Below are 23,850 nucleotides of genomic sequence, written 5' to 3' on the forward strand. Positions count from 1 at the left end.
GACAAGTCGCATCGGCTGAAAGTAGGCCAGAATGTCAGTCCATGTTGGAGCAGGTTTAGATACAGTCTAAAGCATAGATCTCAAAGTCTGTGCACAGAATTTAGCAAGGGCCTCGCACCTTCTGATGCATCAGGTAGGTGCACAATAGCATAGCCTAACCCTCTGTACTTTGGTCTATATTGATGCGGGACATAGACAGCCAGCTGATGACCAATCCATTAGTGCAATGGATGGCTGGAAGCATTTGTCTTTGCCTTTGCAATACCACAGAAGCAATGCATGGTCAATGTACAGCAATGACACACCTGTGTGAACAGCCAGGAGACCCCCCCCCCATGTTATGTTACATAGTTACATAGTTAGTACGGTCGAAAAAAGACATATGTCCATCAAGTTCAACCAGGGAATTAAGGGGTAGGGGTGTGGCGCGATATTGGGGAAGGGATGAGATTTTATATTTCTTCATAAGCATTAATCTTATTTTGTCAATTAGGAACATTCAGCACCCACCCGCTATCAAGGCAGCTGCCTATCATGTCATGCCCTACCTGCACAGGTGTGCTGGCTACTCAAATGATCCAATTAAGGAGGCCATTTAGTCAGCAGCAGCAGAAGTCCTGTGCCTGGACGCTCCAACAGGGGCCAGACACAAGCAGAAGCAGAAGCAGCAGAAGCAGCAGCCGCACCACCTTTTGTTTTTTGGCTGCAGCAGCAGCAAGGCCCACAGGGCTGGCTAGCTGGCTAGCCAGCAAGCAGGTAGCAATGAAAGTAGGAATCTTTCTTTTTAACCCTGTAAGGGGGTGGTGCACTGTACCCGAAGATACTGCCATATCGGGTCAATGCATAGGGCGACGGAAGCAAGCTTCGAAATCGGCCCCCGTTCTCAAAAATCCATTTAATATATGGTCCCCAGATAGGGGACGTATCAGATATTAAACTGATAAGAACAGATACTACACTTGATCTTAGCCAAAAGGCCGAGAAGCGATAACCGTGAAAGGGGCGGGCCCAACAAGGTCCCCTTCATGGGCACTATCACTGCTTGCTGTCAGGGAGGCTGCCAGACAATTTTCCATGCACACTCTGGGCTGGGGGGCAGTCAACCACCAGTACACACAGCAGAACCTAAACCCATACCATTATTGCTAAGCAGCAAGACAGGGGCCCATTGCACTCCCACGGGGCCTTTTTAAATGCAATCCATAACCCGGATTTGCCAGGAACCCTTCTTACTCCTCCTACTTGCATGTGACACTGGGCTTAGGATCTGCATAGGAAACACACACACAAGCACACACCTACCTTTGTTGCCTGCAGATGCCTCCTTGGCTGTCCCCAAACGGTATCAAACCAACACCCACGGGAAGCTGTAAGCATAGAGGACATGCCTGCACCCCATTGGACTTACCTGTGTGGGTTAAATCCGGGTTATTTGACAACCTATGGCGGTGATGGTTCTGCTCAGGCAGAGCAGTGCTGATGCTCCTCATAAAGCTGTCGCTGCTGTGAAGGTTCTAGGTGACATCACAAATCCCTATGGTTACATACACAACAAAGCTGGGTTGTTGTTGTTTACACTCTGCAAGGCCTGTGGAAGTGAGTGACATCATAGCACTGTAGTTCTGAGGGTTCAAGATGGATGCAACAATCTCCTGTTGCTTCTATGAAGGCCGTAATAGACGACATCACCAAACAGCTCCATAGTCACATACACAGCAAAGGAGAGATGTTGTTTACACCTAGTGATGTCAGTGGTATTGAGTGACATCACAGCACAGTGCTAAGGCTCCTGGGCCTGGACACAGCAGCGGCTGCAATATCTCAACGGAGAATACGTTTATATCTATGTGTGTGTGTGCGCATATATATATATATATATATATATATATATATATATATATATATATTCTCCGCCGAAATCACTTTTAAACCCATTTCCACCTTTTTTTCCCTTCTCTTCCTCTTACTTTTTTTTCACGTTTTTTTACGTTTTTCTCCTTTTCGCCTCTTTTCTGGGCGTATTATTCTTCTTTTTCTTCTTTTTTTTCGTCTAATGCATACCCCATCAGTGCAGCAATGCTTATTCAATACCGCCAGCAGATGGAGACACTGGGGGATAATTTTCTAAGGATTTATACTGATTTTTCCTGTCTGAATTTGTCGCACAGAAAGTTGCAGGCCAAATATGTGTGACATTTCTGCGACTTTAGCTTCTAGAGCATTTTTACAACATTATACATAGGTGCTGAATACATAAAAAGCGACTGTTCAGCGACAGACAAGTCGCATCGGCTGAAAGTAGGCCAGAATGTCAGTCCATGTTGGAGCAGGTTTAGATACAGTCTAAAGCATAGATCTCAAAGTCTGTGCACAGAATTTAGCAAGGGCCTCGCACCTTCTGATGCATCAGGTAGGTGCACAATAGCATAGCCTAACCCTCTGTACTTTGGTCTATATTGATGCGGGACATAGACAGCCAGCTGATGACCAATCCATTAGTGCAATGGATGGCTGGAAGCATTTGTCTTTGCCTTTGCAATACCACAGAAGCAATGCATGGTCAATGTACAGCAATGACACACCTGTGTGAACAGCCAGGAGACCCCCCCCCCCCCCATGTTATGTTACATAGTTACATAGTTAGTACGGTCGAAAAAAGACATATGTCCATCAAGTTCAACCAGGGAATTAAGGGGTAGGGGTGTGGCGCGATATTGGGGAAGGGATGAGATTTTATATTTCTTCATAAGCATTAATCTTATTTTGTCAATTAGGAACATTCAGCACCCACCCGCTATCAAGGCAGCTGCCTATCATGTCATGCCCTACCTGCACAGGTGTGCTGGCTACTCAAATGATCCAATTAAGGAGGCCATTTAGTCAGCAGCAGCAGAAGTCCTGTGCCTGGACGCTCCAACAGGGGCCAGACACAAGCAGAAGCAGCAGAAGCAGCAGCAGCACCACCTTTTGTTTTTTGGCTGCAGCAGCAGCAAGGCCCACAGGGCTGGCTAGCTGGCTAGCCAGCAAGCAGGTAGCAATGAAAGTAGGAATCTTTCTTTTTAACCCTGTAAGGGGGTGGTGCACTGTACCCGAAGATACTGCCATATCGGGTCAATGCATAGGGCGACGGAAGCAAGCTTCGAAATCGGCCCCCGTTCTCAAAAATCCATTTAATATATGGTCCCCAGATAGGGGACGTATCAGATATTAAACTGATAAGAACAGATACTACACTTGATCTTAGCCAAAAGGCCGAGAAGCGATAACCGTGAAAGGGGCGGGCCCAACAAGGTCCCCTTCATGGGCACTATCACTGCTTGCTGTCAGGGAGGCTGCCAGACAATTTTCCATGCACACTCTGGGCTGGGGGGCAGTCAACCACCAGTACACACAGCAGAACCTAAACCCATACCATTATTGCTAAGCAGCAAGACAGGGGCCCATTGCACTCCCACGGGGCCTTTTTAAATGCAATCCATAACCCGGATTTGCCAGGAACCCTTCTTACTCCTCCTACTTGCATGTGACACTGGGCTTAGGATCTGCATAGGAAACACACACACAAGCACACACCTACCTTTGTTGCCTGCAGATGCCTCCTTGGCTGTCCCCAAACGGTATCAAACCAACACCCACGGGAAGCTGTAAGCATAGAGGACATGCCTGCACCCCATTGGACTTACCTGTGTGGGTTAAATCCGGGTTATTTGACAACCTATGGCGGTGATGGTTCTGCTCAGGCAGAGCAGTGCTGATGCTCCTCATAAAGCTGTCGCTGCTGTGAAGGTTCTAGGTGACATCACAAATCCCTATGGTTACATACACAACAAAGCTGGGTTGTTGTTGTTTACACTCTGCAAGGCCTGTGGAAGTGAGTGACATCATAGCACTGTAGTTCTGAGGGTTCAAGATGGATGCAACAATCTCCTGTTGCTTCTATGAAGGCCATAATAGACGACATCACCAAACAGCTCCATAGTCACATACACAGCAAAGGAGAGATGTTGTTTACACCTAGTGATGTCAGTGGTATTGAGTGACATCACAGCACAGTGCTAAGGCTCCTGGGCCTGGACACAGCAGCGGCTGCAATATCTCAACGGAGAATACGTTTATATCTATGTGTGTGTGTGCGCATATATATATATATATATATATATATATATATATATTTCTCCGCCGAAATCACTTTTAAACCCATTTCCACCTTTTTTTCCCTTCTCTTCCTCTTACTTTTTTTTCACGTTTTTTTACGTTTTTCTCCTTTTCGCCTCTTTTCTGGGCGTATTATTCTTCTTTTTCTTCTTTTTTTTCGTCTAATGCATACCCCATCAGTGCAGCAATGCTTATTCAATACCGCCAGCAGATGGAGACACTGGGGGATAATTTTCTAAGGATTTATACTGATTTTTCCTGTCTGAATTTGTCGCACAGAAAGTTGCAGGCCAAATATGTGTGACATTTCTGCGACTTTAGCTTCTAGAGCATTTTTACAACATTATACATAGGTGCTGAATACATAAAAAGCGACTGTTCAGCGACAGACAAGTCGCATCGGCTGAAAGTAGGCCAGAATGTCAGTCCATGTTGGAGCAGGTTTAGATACAGTCTAAAGCATAGATCTCAAAGTCTGTGCACAGAATTTAGCAAGGGCCTCGCACCTTCTGATGCATCAGGTAGGTGCACAATAGCATAGCCTAACCCTCTGTACTTTGGTCTATATTGATGCGGGACATAGACAGCCAGCTGATGACCAATCCATTAGTGCAATGGATGGCTGGAAGCATTTGTCTTTGCCTTTGCAATACCACAGAAGCAATGCATGGTCAATGTACAGCAATGACACACCTGTGTGAACAGCCAGGAGACCCCCCCCCCCATGTTATGTTACATAGTTACATAGTTAGTACGGTCGAAAAAAGACATATGTCCATCAAGTTCAACCAGGGAATTAAGGGGTAGGGGTGTGGCGCGATATTGGGGAAGGGATGAGATTTTACATTTCTTCATAAGCATTAATCTTATTTTGTCAATTAGGAACATTCAGCACCCACCCGCTATCAAGGCAGCTGCCTATCATGTCATGCCCTACCTGCACAGGTGTGCTGGCTACTCAAATGATCCAATTAAGGAGGCCATTTAGTCAGCAGCAGCAGAAGTCCTGTGCCTGGACGCTCCAACAGGGGCCAGACACAAGCAGAAGCAGAAGCAGCAGAAGCAGCAGCAGCACCACCTTTTGTTTTTTGGCTGCAGCAGCAGCAAGGCCCACAGGGCTGGCTAGCTGGCTAGCCAGCAAGCAGGTAGCAATGAAAGTAGGAATCTTTCTTTTTAACCCTGTAAGGGGGTGGTGCACTGTACCCGAAGATACTGCCATATCGGGTCAATGCATAGGGCGACGGAAGCAAGCTTCGAAATCGGCCCCCGTTCTCAAAAATCCATTTAATATATGGTCCCCAGATAGGGGACGTATCAGATATTAAACTGATAAGAACAGATACTACACTTGATCTTAGCCAAAAGGCCGAGAAGCGATAACCGTGAAAGGGGCGGGCCCAACAAGGTCCCCTTCATGCGCACTATCACTGCTTGCTGTCAGGGAGGCTGCCAGACAATTTTCCATGCACACTCTGGGCTGGGGGGCAGTCAACCACCAGTACACACAGCAGAACCTAAACCCATACCATTATTGCTAAGCAGCAAGACAGGGGCCCATTGCACTCCCACGGGGCCTTTTTAAATGCAATCCATAACCCGGATTTGCCAGGAACCCTTCTTACTCCTCCTACTTGCATGTGACACTGGGCTTAGGATCTGCATAGGAAACACACACACAAGCACACACCTACCTTTGTTGCCTGCAGATGCCTCCTTGGCTGTCCCCAAACGGTATCAAACCAACACCCACGGGAAGCTGTAAGCATAGAGGACATGCCTGCACCCCATTGGACTTACCTGTGTGGGTTAAATCCGGGTTATTTGACAACCTATGGCGGTGATGGTTCTGCTCAGGCAGAGCAGTGCTGATGCTCCTCATAAAGCTGTCGCTGCTGTGAAGGTTCTAGGTGACATCACAAATCCCTATGGTTACATACACAACAAAGCTGGGTTGTTGTTGTTTACACTCTGCAAGGCCTGTGGAAGTGAGTGACATCATAGCACTGTAGTTCTGAGGGTTCAAGATGGATGCAACAATCTCCTGTTGCTTCTATGAAGGCCGTAATAGACGACATCACCAAACAGCTCCATAGTCACATACACAGCAAAGGAGAGATGTTGTTTACACCTAGTGATGTCAGTGGTATTGAGTGACATCACAGCACAGTGCTAAGGCTCCTGGGCCTGGACACAGCAGCGGCTGCAATATCTCAACGGAGAATACGTTTATATCTATGTGTGTGTGTGCGCATATATATATATATATATATATATATATATATATATATATATATTTCTCCGCCGAAATCACTTTTAAACCCATTTCCACCTTTTTTTCCCTTCTCTTCCTCTTACTTTTTTTTCACGTTTTTTTACGTTTTTCTCCTTTTCGCCTCTTTTCTGGGCGTATTATTCTTCTTTTTCTTCTTTTTTTTCGTCTAATGCATACCCCATCAGTGCAGCAATGCTTATTCAATACCGCCAGCAGATGGAGACACTGGGGGATAATTTTCTAAGGATTTATACTGATTTTTCCTGTCTGAATTTGTCGCACAGAAAGTTGCAGGCCAAATATGTGTGACATTTCTGCGACTTTAGCTTCTAGAGCATTTTTACAACATTATACATAGGTGCTGAATACATAAAAAGCGACTGTTCAGCGACAGACAAGTCGCATCGGCTGAAAGTAGGCCAGAATGTCAGTCCATGTTGGAGCAGGTTTAGATACAGTCTAAAGCATAGATCTCAAAGTCTGTGCACAGAATTTAGCAAGGGCCTCGCACCTTCTGATGCATCAGGTAGGTGCACAATAGCATAGCCTAACCCTCTGTACTTTGGTCTATATTGATGCGGGACATAGACAGCCAGCTGATGACCAATCCATTAGTGCAATGGATGGCTGGAAGCATTTGTCTTTGCCTTTGCAATACCACAGAAGCAATGCATGGTCAATGTACAGCAATGACACACCTGTGTGAACAGCCAGGAGACCCCCCCCCCCCCCATGTTATGTTACATAGTTACATAGTTAGTACGGTCGAAAAAAGACATATGTCCATCAAGTTCAACCAGGGAATTAAGGGGTAGGGGTGTGGCGCGATATTGGGGAAGGGATGAGATTTTATATTTCTTCATAAGCATTAATCTTATTTTGTCAATTAGGAACATTCAGCACCCACCCGCTATCAAGGCAGCTGCCTATCATGTCATGCCCTACCTGCACAGGTGTGCTGGCTACTCAAATGATCCAATTAAGGAGGCCATTTAGTCAGCAGCAGCAGAAGTCCTGTGCCTGGACGCTCCAACAGGGGCCAGACACAAGCAGAAGCAGCAGAAGCAGCAGCAGCACCACCTTTTGTTTTTTGGCTGCAGCAGCAGCAAGGCCCACAGGGCTGGCTAGCTGGCTAGCCAGCAAGCAGGTAGCAATGAAAGTAGGAATCTTTCTTTTTAACCCTGTAAGGGGGTGGTGCACTGTACCCGAAGATACTGCCATATCGGGTCAATGCATAGGGCGACGGAAGCAAGCTTCGAAATCGGCCCCCGTTCTCAAAAATCCATTTAATATATGGTCCCCAGATAGGGGACGTATCAGATATTAAACTGATAAGAACAGATACTACACTTGATCTTAGCCAAAAGGCCGAGAAGCGATAACCGTGAAAGGGGCGGGCCCAACAAGGTCCCCTTCATGGGCACTATCACTGCTTGCTGTCAGGGAGGCTGCCAGACAATTTTCCATGCACACTCTGGGCTGGGGGGCAGTCAACCACCAGTACACACAGCAGAACCTAAACCCATACCATTATTGCTAAGCAGCAAGACAGGGGCCCATTGCACTCCCACGGGGCCTTTTTAAATGCAATCCATAACCCGGATTTGCCAGGAACCCTTCTTACTCCTCCTACTTGCATGTGACACTGGGCTTAGGATCTGCATAGGAAACACACACACAAGCACACACCTACCTTTGTTGCCTGCAGATGCCTCCTTGGCTGTCCCCAAACGGTATCAAACCAACACCCACGGGAAGCTGTAAGCATAGAGGACATGCCTGCACCCCATTGGACTTACCTGTGTGGGTTAAATCCGGGTTATTTGACAACCTATGGCGGTGATGGTTCTGCTCAGGCAGAGCAGTGCTGATGCTCCTCATAAAGCTGTCGCTGCTGTGAAGGTTCTAGGTGACATCACAAATCCCTATGGTTACATACACAACAAAGCTGGGTTGTTGTTGTTTACACTCTGCAAGGCCTGTGGAAGTGAGTGACATCATAGCACTGTAGTTCTCAGGGTTCTAGATGGATGCAACAATCTCCTGTTGCTTCTATGAAGGCCATAATAGACGACATCACCAAACAGCTCCATAGTCACATACACAGCAAAGGAGAGATGTTGTTTACACCTAGTGATGTCAGTGGTATTGAGTGACATCACAGCACAGTGCTAAGGCTCCTGGGCCTGGACACAGCAGCGGCTGCAATATCTCAACGGAGAATACGTTTATATCTATGTGTGTGTGTGCGCATATATATATATATATATATATATATATATATATATATATATATATTTCTCCGCCGAAATCACTTTTAAACCCATTTCCACCTTTTTTTCCCTTCTCTTCCTCTTACTTTTTTTTCACGTTTTTTTACGTTTTTCTCCTTTTCGCCTCTTTTCTGGGCGTATTATTCTTCTTTTTCTTCTTTTTTTTCGTCTAATGCATACCCCATCAGTGCAGCAATGCTTATTCAATACCGCCAGCAGATGGAGACACTGGGGGATAATTTTCTAAGGATTTATACTGATTTTTCCTGTCTGAATTTGTCGCACAGAAAGTTGCAGGCCAAATATGTGTGACATTTCTGCGACTTTAGCTTCTAGAGCATTTTTACAACATTATACATAGGTGCTGAATACATAAAAAGCGACTGTTCAGCGACAGACAAGTCGCATCGGCTGAAAGTAGGCCAGAATGTCAGTCCATGTTGGAGCAGGTTTAGATACAGTCTAAAGCATAGATCTCAAAGTCTGTGCACAGAATTTAGCAAGGGCCTCGCACCTTCTGATGCATCAGGTAGGTGCACAATAGCATAGCCTAACCCTCTGTACTTTGGTCTATATTGATGCGGGACATAGACAGCCAGCTGATGACCAATCCATTAGTGCAATGGATGGCTGGAAGCATTTGTCTTTGCCTTTGCAATACCACAGAAGCAATGCATGGTCAATGTACAGCAATGACACACCTGTGTGAACAGCCAGGAGACCCCCCCCCCCCCCCCCCCATGTTATGTTACATAGTTACATAGTTAGTACGGTCGAAAAAAGACATATGTCCATCAAGTTCAACCAGGGAATTAAGGGGTAGGGGTGTGGCGCGATATTGGGGAAGGGATGAGATTTTATATTTCTTCATAAGCATTAATCTTATTTTGTCAATTAGGAACATTCAGCACCCACCCGCTATCAAGGCAGCTGCCTATCATGTCATGCCCTACCTGCACAGGTGTGCTGGCTACTCAAATGATCCAATTAAGGAGGCCATTTAGTCAGCAGCAGCAGAAGTCCTGTGCCTGGACGCTCCAACAGGGGCCAGACACAAGCAGAAGCAGAAGCAGCAGAAGCAGCAGCAGCACCACCTTTTGTTTTTTGGCTGCAGCAGCAGCAAGGCCCACAGGGCTGGCTAGCTGGCTAGCCAGCAAGCAGGTAGCAATGAAAGTAGGAATCTTTCTTTTTAACCCTGTAAGGGGGTGGTGCACTGTACCCGAAGATACTGCCATATCGGGTCAATGCATAGGGCGACGGAAGCAAGCTTCGAAATCGGCCCCCGTTCTCAAAAATCCATTTAATATATGGTCCCCAGATAGGGGACGTATCAGATATTAAACTGATAAGAACAGATACTACACTTGATCTTAGCCAAAAGGCCGAGAAGCGATAACCGTGAAAGGGGCGGGCCCAACAAGGTCCCCTTCATGGGCACTATCACTGCTTGCTGTCAGGGAGGCTGCCAGACAATTTTCCATGCACACTCTGGGCTGGGGGGCAGTCAACCACCAGTACACACAGCAGAACCTAAACCCATACCATTATTGCTAAGCAGCAAGACAGGGGCCCATTGCACTCCCACGGGGCCTTTTTAAATGCAATCCATAACCCGGATTTGCCAGGAACCCTTCTTACTCCTCCTACTTGCATGTGACACTGGGCTTAGGATCTGCATAGGAAACACACACACAAGCACACACCTACCTTTGTTGCCTGCAGATGCCTCCTTGGCTGTCCCCAAACGGTATCAAACCAACACCCACGGGAAGCTGTAAGCATAGAGGACATGCCTGCACCCCATTGGACTTACCTGTGTGGGTTAAATCCGGGTTATTTGACAACCTATGGCGGTGATGGTTCTGCTCAGGCAGAGCAGTGCTGATGCTCCTCATAAAGCTGTCGCTGCTGTGAAGGTTCTAGGTGACATCACAAATCCCTATGGTTACATACACAACAAAGCTGGGTTGTTGTTGTTTACACTCTGCAAGGCCTGTGGAAGTGAGTGACATCATAGCACTGTAGTTCTGAGGGTTCAAGATGGATGCAACAATCTCCTGTTGCTTCTATGAAGGCCGTAATAGACGACATCACCAAACAGCTCCATAGTCACATACACAGCAAAGGAGAGATGTTGTTTACACCTAGTGATGTCAGTGGTATTGAGTGACATCACAGCACAGTGCTAAGGCTCCTGGGCCTGGACACAGCAGCGGCTGCAATATCTCAACGGAGAATACGTTTATATCTATGTGTGTGTGTGCGCATATATATATATATATATATATATATATATATATATATATATATATTTCTCCGCCGAAATCACTTTTAAACCCATTTCCACCTTTTTTTCCCTTCTCTTCCTCTTACTTTTTTTTCAAGTTTTTTTACGTTTTTCTCCTTTTCGCCTCTTTTCTGGGCGTATTATTCTTCTTTTTCTTCTTTTTTTTCGTCTAATGCATACCCCATCAGTGCAGCAATGCTTATTCAATACCGCCAGCAGATGGAGACACTGGGGGATAATTTTCTAAGGATTTATACTGATTTTTCCTGTCTGAATTTGTCGCACAGAAAGTTGCAGGCCAAATATGTGTGACATTTCTGCGACTTTAGCTTCTAGAGCATTTTTACAACATTATACATAGGTGCTGAATACATAAAAAGCGACTGTTCAGCGACAGACAAGTCGCATCGGCTGAAAGTAGGCCAGAATGTCAGTCCATGTTGGAGCAGGTTTAGATACAGTCTAAAGCATAGATCTCAAAGTCTGTGCACAGAATTTAGCAAGGGCCTCGCACCTTCTGATGCATCAGGTAGGTGCACAATAGCATAGCCTAACCCTCTGTACTTTGGTCTATATTGATGCGGGACATAGACAGCCAGTTGATGACCAATCCATTAGTGCAATGGATGGCTGGAAGCATTTGTCTTTGCCTTTGCAATACCACAGAAGCAATGCATGGTCAATGTACAGCAATGACACACCTGTGTGAACAGCCAGGAGACCCCCCCCCCCCCCCCATGTTATGTTACATAGTTACATAGTTAGTACGGTCGAAAAAAGACATATGTCCATCAAGTTCAACCAGGGAATTAAGGGGTAGGGGTGTGGCGCGATATTGGGGAAGGGATGAGATTTTATATTTCTTCATAAGCATTAATCTTATTTTGTCAATTAGGAACATTCAGCACCCACCCGCTATCAAGGCAGCTGCCTATCATGTCATGCCCTACCTGCACAGGTGTGCTGGCTACTCAAATGATCCAATTAAGGAGGCCATTTAGTCAGCAGCAGCAGAAGTCCTGTGCCTGGACGCTCCAACAGGGGCCAGACACAAGCAGAAGCAGAAGCAGCAGAAGCAGCAGCAGCACCACCTTTTGTTTTTTGGCTGCAGCAGCAGCAAGGCCCACAGGGCTGGCTAGCTGGCTAGCCAGCAAGCAGGTAGCAATGAAAGTAGGAATCTTTCTTTTTAACCCTGTAAGGGGGTGGTGCACTGTACCCGAAGATACTGCCATATCGGGTCAATGCATAGGGCGACGGAAGCAAGCTTCGAAATCGGCCCCCGTTCTCAAAAATCCATTTAATATATGGTCCCCAGATAGGGGACGTATCAGATATTAAACTGATAAGAACAGATACTACACTTGATCTTAGCCAAAAGGCCGAGAAGCGATAACCGTGAAAGGGGCGGGCCCAACAAGGTCCCCTTCATGGGCACTATCACTGCTTGCTGTCAGGGAGGCTGCCAGACAATTTTCCATGCACACTCTGGGCTGGGGGGCAGTCAACCACCAGTACACACAGCAGAACCTAAACCCATACCATTATTGCTAAGCAGCAAGACAGGGGCCCATTGCACTCCCACGGGGCCTTTTTAAATGCAATCCATAACCCGGATTTGCCAGGAACCCTTCTTACTCCTCCTACTTGCATGTGACACTGGGCTTAGGATCTGCATAGGAAACACACACACAAGCACACACCTACCTTTGTTGCCTGCAGATGCCTCCTTGGCTGTCCCCAAACGGTATCAAACCAACACCCACGGGAAGCTGTAAGCATAGAGGACATGCCTGCACCCCATTGGACTTACCTGTGTGGGTTAAATCCGGGTTATTTGACAACCTATGGCGGTGATGGTTCTGCTCAGGCAGAGCAGTGCTGATGCTCCTCATAAAGCTGTCGCTGCTGTGAAGGTTCTAGGTGACATCACAAATCCCTATGGTTACATACACAACAAAGCTGGGTTGTTGTTGTTTACACTCTGCAAGGCCTGTGGAAGTGAGTGACATCATAGCACTGTAGTTCTGAGGGTTCAAGATGGATGCAACAATCTCCTGTTGCTTCTATGAAGGCCGTAATAGACGACATCACCAAACAGCTCCATAGTCACATACACAGCAAAGGAGAGATGTTGTTTACACCTAGTGATGTCAGTGGTATTGAGTGACATCACAGCACAGTGCTAAGGCTCCTGGGCCTGGACACAGCAGCGGCTGCAATATCTCAACGGAGAATACGTTTATATCTATGTGTGTGTGTGCGCATATATATATATATATATATATATATATATATATATATATATTTCTCCGCCGAAATCACTTTTAAACCCATTTCCACCTTTTTTTCCCTTCTCTTCCTCTTACTTTTTTTTCACGTTTTTTTACGTTTTTCTCCTTTTCGCCTCTTTTCTGGGCGTATTATTCTTCTTTTTCTTCTTTTTTTTCGTCTAATGCATACCCCATCAGTGCAGCAATGCTTATTCAATACCGCCAGCAGATGGAGACACTGGGGGATAATTTTCTAAGGATTTATACTGATTTTTCCTGTCTGAATTTGTCGCACAGAAAGTTGCAGGCCAAATATGTGTGACATTTCTGCGACTTTAGCTTCTAGAGCATTTTTACAACATTATACATAGGTGCTGAATACATAAAAAGCGACTGTTCAGCGACAGACAAGTCGCATCGGCTGAAAGTAGGCCAGAATGTCAGTCCATGTTGGAGCAGGTTTAGATACAGTCTAAAGCATAGATCTCAAAGTCTGTGCACAGAATTTAGCAAGGGCCTCGCACCTTCTGATGCATCAGGTAGGTGCACAATAGCATAGCCTAACCCTCTGTACTTTGGTCTATATTGATGCGGGACATAGACAGCCAGTTGATGACCAATCCATTAGTGCAATGGATGGCTGGAAGCATTTGTCTTTGCCTTTGCAATACCACAGAAGCAATGCATGGTCAATGTACAGCAATGACACACCTGTGTGAACAGCCAGGAGACCCCCCCCCCCCCCCCATGTTATGTTACATAGTTACATAGTTAGTACGGTCGAAAAAAGACATATGTCCATCAAGTTCAACCAGGGAATTAAGGGGTAGGGGTGTGGCGCGATATTGGGGAAGGGATGAGATTTTATATTTCTTCATAAGCATTAATCTTATTTTGTCAATTAGGAACATTCAGCACCCACCCGCTATCAAGGCAGCTGCCTATCATGTCATGCCCTACCTGCACAGGTGTGCTGGCTACTCAAATGATCCAATTAAGGAGGCCATTTAGTCAGCAGCAGCAGAAGTCCTGTGCCTGGACGCTCCAACAGGGGCCAGACACAAGCAGAAGCAGAAGCAGCAGAAGCAGCAGCAGCACCACCTTTTGTTTTTTGGCTGCAGCAGCAGCAAGGCCCACAGGGCTGGCTAGCTGGCTAGCCAGCAAGCAGGTAGCAATGAAAGTAGGAATCTTTCTTTTTAACCCTGTAAGGGGGTGGTGCACTGTACCCGAAGATACTGCCATATCGGGTCAATGCATAGGGCGACGGAAGCAAGCTTCGAAATCGGCCCCCGTTCTCAAAAATCCATTTAATATATGGTCCCCAGATAGGGGACGTATCAGATATTAAACTGATAAGAACAGATACTACACTTGATCTTAGCCAAAAGGCCGAGAAGCGATAACCGTGAAAGGGGCGGGCCCAACAAGGTCCCCTTCATGGGCACTATCACTGCTTGCTGTCAGGGAGGCTGCCAGACAATTTTCCATGCACACTCTGGGCTGGGGGGCAGTCAACCACCAGTACACACAGCAGAACCTAAACCCATACCATTATTGCTAAGCAGCAAGACAGGGGCCCATTGCACTCCCACGGGGCCTTTTTAAATGCAATCCATAACCCGGATTTGCCAGGAACCCTTCTTACTCCTCCTACTTGCATGTGACACTGGGCTTAGGATCTGCATAGGAAACACACACACAAGCACACACCTACCTTTGTTGCCTGCAGATGCCTCCTTGGCTGTCCCCAAACGGTATCAAACCAACACCCACGGGAAGCTGTAAGCATAGAGGACATGCCTGCACCCCATTGGACTTACCTGTGTGGGTTAAATCCGGGTTATTTGACAACCTATGGCGGTGATGGTTCTGCTCAGGCAGAGCAGTGCTGATGCTCCTCATAAAGCTGTCGCTGCTGTGAAGGTTCTAGGTGACATCACAAATCCCTATGGTTACATACACAACAAAGCTGGGTTGTTGTTGTTTACACTCTGCAAGGCCTGTGGAAGTGAGTGACATCATAGCACTGTAGTTCTGAGGGTTCAAGATGGATGCAACAATCTCCTGTTGCTTCTATGAAGGCCGTAATAGACGACATCACCAAACAGCTCCATAGTCACATACACAGCAAAGGAGAGATGTTGTTTACACCTAGTGATGTCAGTGGTATTGAGTGACATCACAGCACAGTGCTAAGGCTCCTGGGCCTGGACACAGCAGCGGCTGCAATATCTCAACGGAGAATACGTTTATATCTATGTGTGTGTGTGCGCATATATATATATATATATATATATATATATATATATATATATATATATATATTTCTCCGCCGAAATCACTTTTAAACCCATTTCCACCTTTTTTTCCCTTCTCTTCCTCTTACTTTTTTTTCACGTTTTTTTACGTTTTTCTCCTTTTCGCCTCTTTTCTGGGCGTATTATTCTTCTTTTTCTTCTTTTTTTTCGTCTAATGCATACCCCATCAGTGCAGCAATGCTTATTCAATACCGCCAGCAGATGGAGACACTGGGGGATAATTTTCTAAGGATTTATACTGATTTTTCCTGTCTGAATTTGTCGCACAGAAAGTTGCAGGCCAAATATGTGTGACATTTCTGCGACTTTAGCTTCTAGAGCATTTTTACAACATTATACATAGGTGCTGAATACATAAAAAGCGACTGTTCAGCGACAGACAAGTCGCATCGGCTGAAAGTAGGCCAGAATGTCAGTCCATGTTGGAGCAGGTTTAGATACAGTCTAAAGCATAGATCTCAAAGTCTGTGCACAGAATTTAGCAAGGGCCTCGCACCTTCTGATGCATCAGGTAGGTGCACAATAGCATAGCCTAACCCTCTGTACTTTGGTCTATATTGATGCGGGACATAGACAGCCAGCTGATGACCAATCCATTAGTGCAATGGATGGCTGGAAGCATTTGTCTTTGCCTTTGCAATACCACAGAAGCAATGCATGGTCAATGTACAGCAATGACACACCTGTGTGAACAGCCAGGAGACCCCCCCCCCCATGTTATGTTACATAGTTACATAGTTAGTACGGTCGAAAAAAGACATATGTCCATCAAGTTCAACCAGGGAATTAAGGGGTAGGGGTGTGGCGCGATATTGGGGAAGGGATGAGATTTTATATTTCTTCATAAGCATTAATCTTATTTTGTCAATTAGGAACATTCAGCACCCACCCGCTATCAAGGCAGCTGCCTATCATGTCATGCCCTACCTGCACAGGTGTGCTGGCTACTCAAATGATCCAATTAAGGAGGCCATTTAGTCAGCAGCAGCAGAAGTCCTGTGCCTGGACGCTCCAACAGGGGCCAGACACAAGCAGAAGCAGAAGCAGCAGAAGCAGCAGCAGCACCACCTTTTGTTTTTTGGCTGCAGCAGCAGCAAGGCCCACAGGGCTGGCTAGCTGGCTAGCCAGCAAGCAGGTAGCAATGAAAGTAGGAATCTTTCTTTTTAACCCTGTAAGGGGGTGGTGCACTGTACCCGAAGATACTGCCATATCGGGTCAATGCATAGGGCGACGGAAGCAAGCTTCGAAATCGGCCCCCGTTCTCAAAAATCCATTTAATATATGGTCCCCAGATAGGGGACGTATCAGATATTAAACTGATAAGAACAGATACTACACTTGATCTTAGCCAAAAGGCCGAGAAGCGATAACCGTGAAAGGGGCGGGCCCAACAAGGTCCCCTTCATGGGCACTATCACTGCTTGCTGTCAGGGAGGCTGCCAGACAATTTTCCATGCACACTCTGGGCTGGGGGGCAGTCAACCACCAGTACACACAGCAGAACCTAAACCCATACCATTATTGCTAAGCAGCAAGACAGGGGCCCATTGCACTCCCACGGGGCCTTTTTAAATGCAATCTATAACCCGGATTTGCCAGGAACCCTTCTTACTCCTCCTACTTGCATGTGACACTGGGCTTAGGATCTGCATAGGAAACACACACACAAGCACACACCTACCTTTGTTGCCTGCAGATGCCTCCTTGGCTGTCCCCAAACGGTATCAAACCAACACCCACGGGAAGCTGTAAGCATAGAGGACATGCCTGCACCCCATTGGACTTACCTGTGTGGGTTAAATCCGGGTTATTTGACAACCTATGGCGGTGATGGTTCTGCTCAGGCAGAGCAGTGCTGATGCTCCTCATAAAGCTGTCGCTGCTGTGAAGGTTCTAGGTGACATCACAAATCCCTATGGTTACATACACAACAAAGCTGGGTTGTTGTTGTTTACACTCTGCAAGGCCTGTGGAAGTGAGTGACATCATAGCACTGTAGTTCTGAGGGTTCTAGATGGATGCAACAATCTCCTGTTGCTTCTATGAAGGCCGTAATAGACGACATCACCAAACAGCTCCATAGTCACATACACAGCAAAGGAGAGATGTTGTTTACACCTAGTGATGTCAGTGGTATTGAGTGACATCACAGCACAGTGCTAAGGCTCCTGGGCCTGGACACAGCAGCGGCTGCAATATCTCAACGGAGAATACGTTTATATCTATGTGTGTGTGCGCGCGTATATATATATATATATATATATATATATATATATATATATATATATATTTCTCCGCCGAAATCACTTTTAAACCCATTTCCACCTTTTTTTCCCTTCTCTTCCTCTTACTTTTTTTTCACGTTTTTTTACGTTTTTCTCCTTTTCGCCTCTTTTCTGGGCGTATTATTCTTCTTTTTCTTCTTTTTTTTCGTCTAATGCATACCCCATCAGTGCAGCAATGCTTATTCAATACCGCCAGCAGATGGAGACACTGGGGGATAATTTTCTAAGGATTTATACTGATTTTTCCTGTCTGAATTTGTCGCACAGAAAGTTGCAGGCCAAATATGTGTGACATTTCTGCGACTTTAGCTTCTAGAGCATTTTTACAACATTATACATAGGTGCTGAATACATAAAAAGCGACTGTTCAGCGACAGACAAGTCGCATCGGCTGAAAGTAGGCCAGAATGTCAGTCCATGTTGGAGCAGGTTTAGATACAGTCTAAAGCATAGATCTCAAAGTCTGTGCACAGAATTTAGCAAGGGCCTCGCACCTTCTGATGCATCAGGTAGGTGCACAATAGCATAGCCTAACCCTCTGTACTTTGGTGTATATTGATGCGGGACATAGACAGCCAGCTGATGACCAATCCATTAGTGCAATGGATGGCTGGAAGCATTTGTCTTTGCCTTTGCAATACCACAGAAGCAATGCATGGTCAATGTACAGCAATGACACACCTGTGTGAACAGCCAGGAGACCCCCCCCCCCCATGTTATGTTACATAGTTACATAGTTAGTACGGTCGAAAAAAGACATATGTCCATCAAGTTCAACCAGGGAATTAAGGGGTAGGGGTGTGGCGCGATATTGGGGAAGGGATGAGATTTTATATTTCTTCATAAGCATTAATCTTATTTTGTCAATTAGGAACATTCAGCACCCACCCGCTATCAAGGCAGCTGCCTATCATGTCATGCCCTACCTGCGCAGGTGTGCTGGCTACTCAAATGATCCAATTAAGGAGGCCATTTAGTCAGCAGCAGCAGAAGTCCTGTGCCTGGACGCTCCAACAGCGGCCAGACACAAGCAGAAGCAGAAGCAGCAGAAGCAGCAGCAGCAGCACCACCTTTTGTTTTTTGGCTGCAGCAGCAGCAAGGCCCACAGGGCTGGCTAGCCAGCAAGCAGGTAGCAATGAAAGTAGGAATCTTTCTTTTTAACCCTGTAAGGGGGTGGTGCACTGTACCCGAAGATACTGCCATATCGGGTCAATGCATAGGGCGACGGAAGCAAGCTTCGAAATCGGCCCCCGTTCTCAAAAATCCATTTAATATATGGTCCCCAGATAGGGGACGTATCAGATATTAAACTGATAAGAACAGATACTACACTTGATCTTAGCCAAAAGGCCGAGAAGCGATAACCGTGAAAGGGGCGGGCCCAACAAGGTCCCCTTCATGGGCACTATCACTGCTTGCTGTCAGGGAGGCTGCCAGACAATTTTCCATGCACACTCTGGGCTGGGGGGCAGTCAACCACCAGTACACACAGCAGAACCTAAACCCATACCATTATTGCTAAGCAGCAAGACAGGGGCCCATTGCACTCCCACGGGGCCTTTTTAAATGCAATCCATAACCCGGATTTGCCAGGAACCCTTCTTACTCCTCCTACTTGCATGTGACACTGGGCTTAGGATCTGCATAGGAAACACACACACAAGCACACACCTACCTTTGTTGCCTGCAGATGCCTCCTTGGCTGTCCCCAAACGGTATCAAACCAACACCCACGGGAAGCTGTAAGCATAGAGGACATGCCTGCACCCCATTGGACTTACCTGTGTGGGTTAAATCCGGGTTATTTGACAACCTATGGCGGTGATGGTTCTGCTCAGGCAGAGCAGTGCTGATGCTCCTCATAAAGCTGTCGCTGCTGTGAAGGTTCTAGGTGACATCACAAATCCCTATGGTTACATACACAACAAAGCTGGGTTGTTGTTGTTTACACTCTGCAAGGCCTGTGGAAGTGAGTGACATCATAGCACTGTAGTTCTGAGGGTTCTAGATGGATGCAACAATCTCCTGTTGCTTCTATGAAGGCCGTAATAGACGACATCACCAAACAGCTCCATAGTCACATACACAGCAAAGGAGAGATGTTGTTTACACCTAGTGATGTCAGTGGTATTGAGTGACATCACAGCACAGTGCTAAGGCTCCTGGGCCTGGACACAGCAGCGGCTGCAATATCTCAACGGAGAATACGTTTATATCTATGTGTGTGTGTGCGCGTATATATATATATATATATATATATATATATATATATATATATATATATTTCTCCGCCGAAATCACTTTTAAACCCATTTCCACCTTTTTTTCCCTTCTCTTCCTCTTACTTTTTTTTCACGTTTTTTTACGTTTTTCTCCTTTTCGCCTCTTTTCTGGGCGTATTATTCTTCTTTTTCTTCTTTTTTTTTGTCTAATGCATACCCCATCAGTGCAGCAATGCTTATTCAATACCGCCAGCAGATGGAGACACTGGGGGATAATTTTCTAAGGATTTATACTGATTTTTCCTGTCTGAATTTGTCGCACAGAAAGTTGCAGGCCAAATATGTGTGACATTTCTGCGACTTTAGCTTCTAGAGCATTTTTACAACATTATACATAGGTGCTGAATACATAAAAAGCGACTGTTCAGCGACAGACAAGTCGCATCGGCTGAAAGTAGGCCAGAATGTCAGTCCATGTTGGAGCAGGTTTAGATACAGTCTAAAGCATAGATCTCAAAGTCTGTGCACAGAATTTAGCAAGGGCCTCGCACCTTCTGATGCATCAGGTAGGTGCACTATAGCATAGCCTAACCCTCTGTACTTTGGTCTATATTGATGCGGGACATAGACAGCCAGCTGATGACCAATCCATTAGTGCAATGGATGGCTGGAAGCATTTGTCTTTGCCTTTGCAATACCACAGAAGCAATGCATGGTCAATGTACAGCAATGACACACCTGTGTGAACTTCCAGGAGACCCCCCCCCCCATGTTATGTTACATAGTTACATAGTTAGTACGGTCGAAAAAAGACATATGTCCATCAAGTTCAACCAGGGAATTAAGGGGTAGGGGTGTGGCGCGATATTGGGGAAGGGATGAGATTTTATATTTCTTCATAAGCATTAATCTTATTTTGTCAATTAGGAACATTCAGCACCCACCCGCTATCAAGGCAGCTGCCTATCATGTCATGCCCTACCTGCACAGGTGTGCTGGCTACTCAAATGATCCAATTAAGGAGGCCATTTAGTCAGCAGCAGCAGAAGTCCTGTGCCTGGACGATCCAACAGCGGCCAGACACAAGCAGAAGCAGAAGCAGCAGAAGCAGCAGCAGCACCACCTTTTGTTTTTTGGCTGCAGCAGCAGCAAGGCCCACAGGGCTGGCTAGCTGGCTAGCCAGCAAGCAGGTAGCAATGAAAGTAGGAATCTTTCTTTTTAACCCTGTAAGGGGGTGGTGCACTGTACCCGAAGATACTGCCATATCGGGTCAATGCATAGGGCGACGGAAGCAAGCTTCGAAATCGGCCCCCGTTCTCAAAAATCCATTTAATATATGGTCCCCAGATAGGGGACGTATCAGATATTAAACTGATAAGAACAGATACTACACTTGATCTTAGCCAAAAGGCCGAGAAGCGATAACCGTGAAAGGGGCGGGCCCAACAAGGTCCCCTTCATGGGCACTATCACTGCTTGCTGTCAGGGAGGCTGCCAGACAATTTTCCATGCACACTCTGGGCTGGGGGGCAGTCAACCACCAGTACACACAGCAGAACCTAAACCCATACCATTATTGCTAAGCAGCAAGACAGGGGCCCATTGCACTCCCACGGGGCCTTTTTAAATGCAATCCATAACCCGGATTTGCCAGGAACCCTTCTTACTCCTCCTACTTGCATGTGACACTGGGCTTAGGATCTGCATAGGAAACACACACACAAGCACACACCTACCTTTGTTGCCTGCAGATGCCTCCTTGGCTGTCCCCAAACGGTATCAAACCAACACCCACGGGAAGCTGTAAGCATAGAGGACATGCCTGCACCCCATTGGACTTACCTGTGTGGGTTAAATCCGGGTTATTTGACAACCTATGGCGGTGATGGTTCTGCTCAGGCAGAGCAGTGCTGATGCTCCTCATAAAGCTGTCGCTGCTGTGAAGGTTCTAGGTGACATCACAAATCCCTATGGTTACATACACAACAAAGCTGGGTTGTTGTTGTTTACACTCTGCAAGGCCTGTGGAAGTGAGTGACATCATAGCACTGTAGTTCTGAGGGTTCTAGATGGATGCAACAATCTCCTGTTGCTTCTATGAAGGCCGTAATAGACGACATCACCAAACAGCTCCATAGTCACATACACAGCAAAGGAGAGATGTTGTTTACACCTAGTGATGTCAGTGGTATTGAGTGACATCACAGCACAGTGCTAAGGCTCCTGGGCCTGGACACAGCAGCGGCTGCAATATCTCAACGGAGAATACGTTTATATCTATGTGTGTGTGTGCGCGTATATATATATATATATATATATATATATATATATATATATATATTTCTCCGCCGAAATCACTTTTAAACCCATTTCCACCTTTTTTTCCCTTCTCTTCCTCTTACTTTTTTTTCACGTTTTTTTACGTTTTTCTCCTTTTCGCCTCTTTTCTGGGCGTATTATTCTTCTTTTTCTTCTTTTTTTTTGTCTAATGCATACCCCATCAGTGCAGCAATGCTTATTCAATACCGCCAGCAGATGGAGACACTGGGGGATAATTTTCTAAGGATTTATACTGATTTTTCCTGTCTGAATTTGTCGCACAGAAAGTTGCAGGCCAAATATGTGTGACATTTCTGCGACTTTAGCTTCTAGAGCATTTTTACAACATTATACATAGGTGCTGAATACATAAAAAGCGACTGTTCAGCGACAGACAAGTCGCATCGGCTGAAAGTAGGCCAGAATGTCAGTCCATGTTGGAGCAGGTTTAGATACAGTCTAAAGCATAGATCTCAAAGTCTGTGCACAGAATTTAGCAAGGGCCTCACACCTTCTGATGCATCAGGTAGGTGCACAATAGCATAGCCTAACCCTCTGTACTTTGGTCTATATTGATGCGGGACATAGACAGCCAGCTGATGACCAATCCATTAGTGCAATGGATGGCTGGAAGCATTTGTCTTTGCCTTTGCAATACCACAGAAGCAATGCATGGTCAATGTACAGCAATGACACACCTGTGTGAACAGCCAGGAGACCCCCCCCCCCCCCATGTTATGTTACATAGTTACATAGTTAGTACGGTCGAAAAAAGACATATGTCCATCAAGTTCAACCAGGGAATTAAGGGGTAGGGGTGTGGCGCGATATTGGGGAAGGGATGAGATTTTATATTTCTTCATAAGCATTAATCTTATTTTGTCAATTAGGAACATTCAGCACCCACCCGCTATCAAGGCAGCTGCCTATCATGTCATGCCCTACCTGCACAGGTGTGCTGGCTACTCAAATGATCCAATTAAGGAGGCCATTTAGTCAGCAGCAGCAGAAGTCCTGTGCCTGGACGCTCCAACAGCGGCCAGACACAAGCAGAAGCAGAAGCAGCAGAAGCAGCAGCAGCAGCACCACCTTTTGTTTTTTGGCTGCAGCAGCAGCAAGGCCCACAGGGCTGGCTAGCTGGCTAGCCAGCAAGCAGGTAGCAATGAAAGTAGGAATCTTTCTTTTTAACCCTGTAAGGGGGTGGTGCACTGTACCCGAAGATACTGCCATATCGGGTCAATGCATAGGGCGACGGAAGCAAGCTTCGAAATCGGCCCCCGTTCTCAAAAATCCATTTAATATATGGTCCCCAGATAGGGGACGTATCAGATATTAAACTGATAAGAACAGATACTACACTTGATCTTAGCCAAAAGGCCGAGAAGCGATAACCGTGAAAGGGGCGGGCCCAACAAGGTCCCCTTCATGGGCACTATCACTGCTTGCTGT

At 46.2% G+C, this 23,850-nt stretch overlaps 11 non-coding genes across 11 annotated transcripts; all 11 read right to left on the reverse strand.

Moving 5' to 3' along the window:
- Positions 1 to 798: 798 nt before the first annotated feature.
- LOC130351033 (U2 spliceosomal RNA) lies at positions 799 to 989 on the reverse strand. The gene has a single exon (XR_008887808.1). It is a non-coding gene; the product is annotated as a U2 spliceosomal RNA (small nuclear RNA).
- Positions 990 to 3,073: 2,084 nt separating this feature from the next.
- On the reverse strand, positions 3,074 to 3,264 carry LOC130351035 (U2 spliceosomal RNA). Its single transcript, XR_008887809.1, has one exon. It is a non-coding gene; the product is annotated as a U2 spliceosomal RNA (small nuclear RNA).
- A 2,078-nt stretch (positions 3,265 to 5,342) lies between these two features.
- On the reverse strand, positions 5,343 to 5,533 carry LOC130351036 (U2 spliceosomal RNA). The gene has a single exon (XR_008887810.1). It is a non-coding gene; the product is annotated as a U2 spliceosomal RNA (small nuclear RNA).
- Positions 5,534 to 7,616: 2,083 nt separating this feature from the next.
- Positions 7,617 to 7,807, reverse strand: LOC130351037 (U2 spliceosomal RNA). The gene has a single exon (XR_008887811.1). It is a non-coding gene; the product is annotated as a U2 spliceosomal RNA (small nuclear RNA).
- Positions 7,808 to 9,903: 2,096 nt separating this feature from the next.
- LOC130351038 (U2 spliceosomal RNA) lies at positions 9,904 to 10,094 on the reverse strand. Its single transcript, XR_008887812.1, has one exon. It is a non-coding gene; the product is annotated as a U2 spliceosomal RNA (small nuclear RNA).
- A 2,093-nt stretch (positions 10,095 to 12,187) lies between these two features.
- LOC130351039 (U2 spliceosomal RNA) lies at positions 12,188 to 12,378 on the reverse strand. Its single transcript, XR_008887813.1, has one exon. It is a non-coding gene; the product is annotated as a U2 spliceosomal RNA (small nuclear RNA).
- Positions 12,379 to 14,467: 2,089 nt separating this feature from the next.
- LOC130351040 (U2 spliceosomal RNA) lies at positions 14,468 to 14,658 on the reverse strand. Its single transcript, XR_008887814.1, has one exon. It is a non-coding gene; the product is annotated as a U2 spliceosomal RNA (small nuclear RNA).
- Positions 14,659 to 16,752: 2,094 nt separating this feature from the next.
- On the reverse strand, positions 16,753 to 16,943 carry LOC130351041 (U2 spliceosomal RNA). The gene has a single exon (XR_008887815.1). It is a non-coding gene; the product is annotated as a U2 spliceosomal RNA (small nuclear RNA).
- A 2,088-nt stretch (positions 16,944 to 19,031) lies between these two features.
- On the reverse strand, positions 19,032 to 19,222 carry LOC130351043 (U2 spliceosomal RNA). The gene has a single exon (XR_008887817.1). It is a non-coding gene; the product is annotated as a U2 spliceosomal RNA (small nuclear RNA).
- A 2,092-nt stretch (positions 19,223 to 21,314) lies between these two features.
- LOC130351044 (U2 spliceosomal RNA) lies at positions 21,315 to 21,505 on the reverse strand. Its single transcript, XR_008887818.1, has one exon. It is a non-coding gene; the product is annotated as a U2 spliceosomal RNA (small nuclear RNA).
- Positions 21,506 to 23,599: 2,094 nt separating this feature from the next.
- LOC130351046 (U2 spliceosomal RNA) lies at positions 23,600 to 23,790 on the reverse strand. Its single transcript, XR_008887819.1, has one exon. It is a non-coding gene; the product is annotated as a U2 spliceosomal RNA (small nuclear RNA).
- Between the last annotated feature and the right edge of the window lie 60 nt (positions 23,791 to 23,850).

This window comes from Hyla sarda, unplaced genomic scaffold (assembly GCF_029499605.1).
Source record: "Hyla sarda isolate aHylSar1 unplaced genomic scaffold, aHylSar1.hap1 scaffold_960, whole genome shotgun sequence".
Classification (NCBI taxonomy): domain Eukaryota; kingdom Metazoa; phylum Chordata; class Amphibia; order Anura; family Hylidae; genus Hyla; species Hyla sarda.